The sequence below is a fragment of the Macaca nemestrina genome, chromosome 13 (genome assembly GCF_043159975.1).
Source record: "Macaca nemestrina isolate mMacNem1 chromosome 13, mMacNem.hap1, whole genome shotgun sequence".
Taxonomy (NCBI): Eukaryota; Metazoa; Chordata; class Mammalia; order Primates; family Cercopithecidae; genus Macaca; species Macaca nemestrina.
Window position 1 is genome coordinate 84,094,944 of NC_092137.1, and position 6,004 is coordinate 84,100,947.

General features: G+C 35.3%; 1 long non-coding RNA gene across 1 annotated transcript; it reads left to right on the plus strand.

The window, feature by feature from the left end:
- The first annotated feature begins 2,661 nt into the window (after positions 1 to 2,661).
- LOC105465354 (uncharacterized) lies at positions 2,662 to 3,331 on the plus strand. Its single transcript, XR_977502.1, has 2 exons — positions 2,662 to 2,719; positions 3,107 to 3,331. It is a non-coding gene; the product is annotated as an uncharacterized lncRNA (long non-coding RNA).
- The last annotated feature ends 2,673 nt before the right edge of the window (positions 3,332 to 6,004 follow it).

A 6,004-nucleotide genomic window follows, 5' to 3' on the forward strand; every position in this document is an offset into this window, starting at 1 on the left:
TCTTAATCTTTTATCTACAAAATAGCCATTATCACTTAAGAACACTAAAATTATATTTTAATTAAAAGTTTTGATAACTTAGCCCAAGGGAATAAATTATGTGGAATTACAAATGCTAAAAGAGAATAGTAGGTAGAGAATTCTTATAGTGTGGGACATGAAACTTTTAGGCTTCTCTACAAAATAACTAAGATTTGCCTAATAATTCATAATTAGTATTCTATGTCATAACATTAAAGAATTTGTTACACAGAATAATCTATGCAAGGACCTACTATTATCTATAATAGTAAAAAGTAAAAAGTAGACTTGAAGACTTGGTCAATCTTATACAGATTTAAGCAAAAGTTGTAGAACCAAATATTGATGATCTGACTTCAAGCTTCAGGTTTCCCCCATGACACAAGGCCAGTTGTATTTGAAACATACCAATTTTCATAAACCTGCCCAAGGGAATTGGCAAAACAATTAATTGATGCAATGACTTTGAAACATGGTACCTTATCTTAGTGCCTCTGAAATATCACTTATAGATGAAGAAATTTTCAGTATTATCATCTTCTAACACTTCGGCACTGAGGAAATTGTAAGAAAGAGGACCACGAAGTGGCCTGACACTTGCTCCTGGCTTTTAATTTAATATTGTTAAAAACAATTTAATAAAATAATATTGTTAAAAATAATTTAATAAAATACATGCTGTGCTGGCAACTTACAACTGTGAGCTATCCTGAGATTCAAATATAATGATGACCAACGGCAATTTCTTTCTTTATTGTGTGACATATGTGGGTGTGATTATATAACTTCCTCAAGGCAAAATGCTGTTTTAAAGGCTTACCTAAAGAAAACAAAACTATTTTTGTTTCTGAGTTGATTATACTTTGATTTTTGTTTAACCTATTCTCCTAATTAATGGTCTGAAAGAGATATTTGACTTTCCAAACACCCCTAGTCCTCGTTCATGGATTTCACATTGTGTAGACAATTGGAGAATTTTCTAATGCAGTTGGTGGAACCTGATTTCTGTTGGTCTTTAGGGAAAGCATAAACTTTGCTTTTTTTTTTTTTTTTCTTTCTAAACCTCGCAGGAAGAAATTCTAACATTGTACTCACTGCTGAAGGTCTGTCCTTTACAAAGAGGCAAAAGTTGTGTCATTCCCTTGGCACATTGACGTGTACCTGTGAGATTCTCCAACACTGAAGATTTATTTTCCCCAGTGGTTGGTGGTTAAAGACCTGCCTGGGGCCTCCTGCTTTCTTGGGTGGGCCTGAAACCTGAGAGCTAGGCAGAAATGTAGGTGGGTCCCAGAAAAAAAGTATCTATGGGGTGAATGGCTTATCTTCTACTTTGTATGATGAGAAGAAAATATCATTTCTTATTTCCGCTCTTCCTTAGCATCATCTTTCTTTGCCACTTTACATTAGAATAGTAGTAAATTCTTAGAAGCCATGTAAATAAAGTGTGGGCCTAAGGGATAACTAACAAGATAAGACTCAGTGTTTATTCAAAAGTGGTCCTTACAGGTTTGGATATCTCACAGGATTGTGATGTGCAGATAAGAGTTTGGGACTTTGAAATATATGCATATACAGTAATACACAGAGCCAATTTACCTGGACTTTTTATTTGGCCATATACCTACACATTTTTAGTATTCTAGAATTATATCTGCCATATTCTTTTTTCTATATTAAGCATAAGAAATGTGTGGATTAGTAAACTAGGGGCAGACATGCACAAAGGCCCAGGCTTTATAAAGGAGTCTTACTCCTCAAGCAGTTTTCAGCAGTTTAACTATGGGCAAAATCCCATGCAAAATTCTTGTTCAATAAGACATTCTGGAAACCACCTAATTTTAAAAGAGTCTGTGTCTAGTTTTAGAGTTAAATTAGGCTCGCATGGAAGCTCAAATCGCAATGGCAACCACTCTTCTCATGTGCAAATGTATGCATTTAGAAAGGATACTGAATTTTGTATCTAAGGTAATTAGTTTTTGGTAGGAATGGGATTCTTTTCTGGAGATGCATTTACTGTGCTGATAAGTTGCATAATATATGAAGCATGGCACTATATCAATATATTTATAGGTATTTCAGTGTTCATATTTACTGCTGGGAATGGAGAGGAGGTGACTTGCTTTTGACAATGTAGGTGTTTAAGGCTGATATTCATATTCAGACAAACATTATTCACTATCATATTCAGGCAAACAGTATTGATTCACTGGAAGTTAGAAATAGAAGTATTTCCAACTCAAAGTACATATCTTCCCTCACGTATTCCAAGGATTCTAAAAAGCTATCTGTTGTACAAACATTCTCCAAAATAGTTAGAATTATTCTATTAGATTTTTCTAGTAGGACAATATAGCATGATCTTTCCTAAAATGTGTTTTCTTTGCTTCTGCCTTGAATCTGATTCAGTCTTTGAAATCAAGTCAAGGATTCCGAAGTTCAAGATCCGGTCATTTATTTTCTTTTCAAACTCAAATATATGCAAAACCCTACCCATAACACTGCAGGGCTATTACCAATTCCCTTAACCACCAAATAGTCTTAATCCTCTATTTTGAGGAAGCATCAGTTCTATCCCAGCTCTGCTGCCTATAAAAAGATAGCAGCGGGAATCAGAAAGATTCTCTGTTCCTCACAGAACCAGATTTCTGAGACAGAATGATGAGGGTCAGAGATGACATTTAGGATGACAAGCTTAAGGGTAAGAATGTTGCCTATCCTGGGTTGAAACTGTTTCATACAACGTCAAAGCAAAAACTTCAAAGCTATGTCAGAGAGAAAAGTATTGCAAAGAGTTATACAGAAAGAGATGAGTTTTTTTAAACAAGCAAACTGAACAAAGGTACATAATGGGGCAGAGTTTGTGTTCCTTGGTTGACATCCCATGGGTATTAACCAGAATGATAATAGTTCTTTGGTCCATTCACCTTTGGCTGTAATGCAAGATTAAGATGATAGTTTCAACTTGGGAACATTTGGAGTTTGTGAGTAGGGTTATTTGTATGCATCTATGTGCCCTTTGGAAGAATTTGTAAATGATTTGCTTAATAACTTTTAAAATCTGGTTTTGTTCTGACATTGCTCCTAGGTAATTGGTTGTTACAAGAGAAGAGAAAGAGCAACAGTGAAAATAAACACACGCACAAAGCAAAGGCATTTTTTTCCACTTCAACAGAGCTCCTAGGCCTAAACAGGGCAGGGGAATTGTGGATGTCACAGTGCCATTAACAGCAAAGCCCAGTGACATGAGTTTGTCTATGTAACAAACCTGCACATGTACTCCTGGATCTAAAATAAAAATTTAAAAAATAAATAAATACAGTTAAATTAAAAAGAGTACTCTCACTTAATCAGCAAGGTCATGACGCTATTGCCAATTGATTATTTTTTGTCATATAAAGACATTTGATTGAGAACATGATTTATTTCATTCTATTACCATATAATTAATTTATAATTAATAGCTGCAATTCTGTCAATTATCAAACATTGAAAGGTGAGCATTATTAGTTTTATTGATGTTGAAACCTTTACTGTGAAACCTATAGAAACTTGCCCAGAGCAAGGTGGATTTGATCCTAAAGTCCGTGTTCTTTCCCTCAGACCACACATGTGCTCTTCAAGCCCATTCCACCAGCAGAGTTCCTTTCACTTATGGTAATTACTTTATCAATTTAAACAGTTTGGCCAAGTCTTTTTTGGAGAATGACAGAACATTTAGTGGCCTTTTAGTAGCTTTCTAGGCCAAAATCCCATCCAATGAAAGAATAACATCTTCATATTATCTGAAGAATGGTCTTTCATCCTTGATCTGAACGTGTCACATAATAAGGAAGTATAATATTTCAAAAGGATGCTATTATTTAGCAGAAATCACATCGTTTGAGTAACTATTTCCCTCTTTTCTTCATCCTGTTTTTTGGTGTTATTTAGAAAAAAAATCAAGTCTTTCTTATACAAAGCCTGTAAAATATTAAGCAATAGCTAAATCATTCCTTCTCTGAGTCAAACCTCTTTAATATCTTAAGCTACTCCTATGCCAGGAAACCCCTAGGAAATCTTCTATTCAAATCACAGGCATCTCAGTCACTCGCCAAATAACATCCTTTTCTTCATCTAGAAAATAAAGGTTTCATAAAATGTCACTAAAGTAATTTATCTAAATTAAAACTAATAAAGGAAGTAGAAGCATGTAAGGTTCTGCCAAGCTCTAACATCTTGATTTCTGTCTAGACAAATTATAAACATTCTCTATTTTAAAATTATTTTTAGTCTTCAATAGAGGCCCCTTTTCTCAGGGTCTCAAATTAGGAAAGATATAACTGGATACCACTCCTATTTATCAGAATATTAAAGAAGGGCCAAGAAACCTCAGTCCTGAGAAAACAGAGAAAGGCTACATCCACAGATTGTGGTTCTAGATGATTCACTCTAAGTTGAGATGCAGGAAGAAGGCTTCGCTTCCTAAACATTGGCAACAAAAGAAAGTTGCCATACAAACATAAATCACAAAATCTTGTGTAGTGATATCCAATTATTATCTCATATTCATTCATAGAAAATAAAAGTGACATTTAAAAATCATTTTGATTTATGAACTTAATATCCTGAATGCTCTCATTGGTATATAAAAAGAACCAATTAATTAGGGCTTCAATTGTGTCAAAATACTGTAAAATAGTAACTATAATTTATAATGTATAAATCTTTGTTATATGATCACAGATATCTGAATTTTATCTTGTTTGTTACTATTTCTTATTATGCTTTTGCTGACAGAAAATCCAACTAGTTATAAACTATTAATGAGTCCTTCTTTTAGGGTGTAGCTCTAATAATTAGAAAGAAAAATAAACTTTTTTCCCCATGCAAAAAGAATGAAACTATGTCCCATGCAGCAATGTGGATGAAACTGGAAGTCATTATTCTAAATGAACTAACTCAGAAACAGAAAACCAAATATCACATGTTCTCACTTATAAGGGCGGAGTTAAACAATAGGTATATACAGACACAAAGATGGAAATAATAGACACTGGGGACTCCATAAGCGGGGAGGGTGGGAACAGGGTGAGGAAGAATTATCTATTGGGTGCAATGTTTAATATTTGGGCAAGCTGGGTGCAGTGGCTAACACCTATAATCCAAACACTTTGGTAGGCAAAGGTGGGAAGATTTCTTGAGCTCAGAAGTTTGAGGCCAACTCAGACAACAAAATGGGATCCTGTCTCTATAAAACAAATACAAAAATTACCTGGGCAGGCACCTGTAGTCCCAGCTACTTGGGAGGCTATGGTGAGAGGATCCTTGAGCCCAGGAAGTCAAGGCTGCAGTAAGCCACAATCACACCCCTGCCCACCAGCCTGGGTGACAGAGCTAGGCCATCTCAAAAGAAAAAAAAAATCGGGGTGATGGGTACACTAGTTCAGTCTCCACCACTGTCAATATATACCCATGTAACAGACATGCATATATACCCCCTGAATCTAAAATTTAAAAAAAATAATAAAAACAAATACATTGTTTTCTTGATTCTAGAATTCCTCTTCCCTGGTGGAAAGACTAAGGGATACATCATAATTTTCAGAAAAGTACAGGGTAATGGCAAAATGCCTGCGTTACTTTTACTCTCAAATACATCCAAGGAAAGGGGAGCAATCAGAAGTAAGCATGAACCAGAGAGTTAAGGGAGGTCCTCAGAGAAGAGTGTGATTAGGTCAGCATAAACCAGGATGAGGTCCAGCAGATATTGAATATCAGAGATAAATTCAGTGCCCATAGAGACAAGAGGACAGGGTGTTAATAACAGTAGTTCAAAGAGGCAAGAAATCTGTCCTAGGAAAAATGCTGCCTAAGATGGAGCTGCCAATGGTTAGGGATGTATTGCTGAGGAAACCTGGACTCTTTTGCTTCTGGGAAGCCCAGGCTGAGAGAAGATTTCTAACCTGAACTACTCTGACCACTTATTTACATGAATGACACTAAA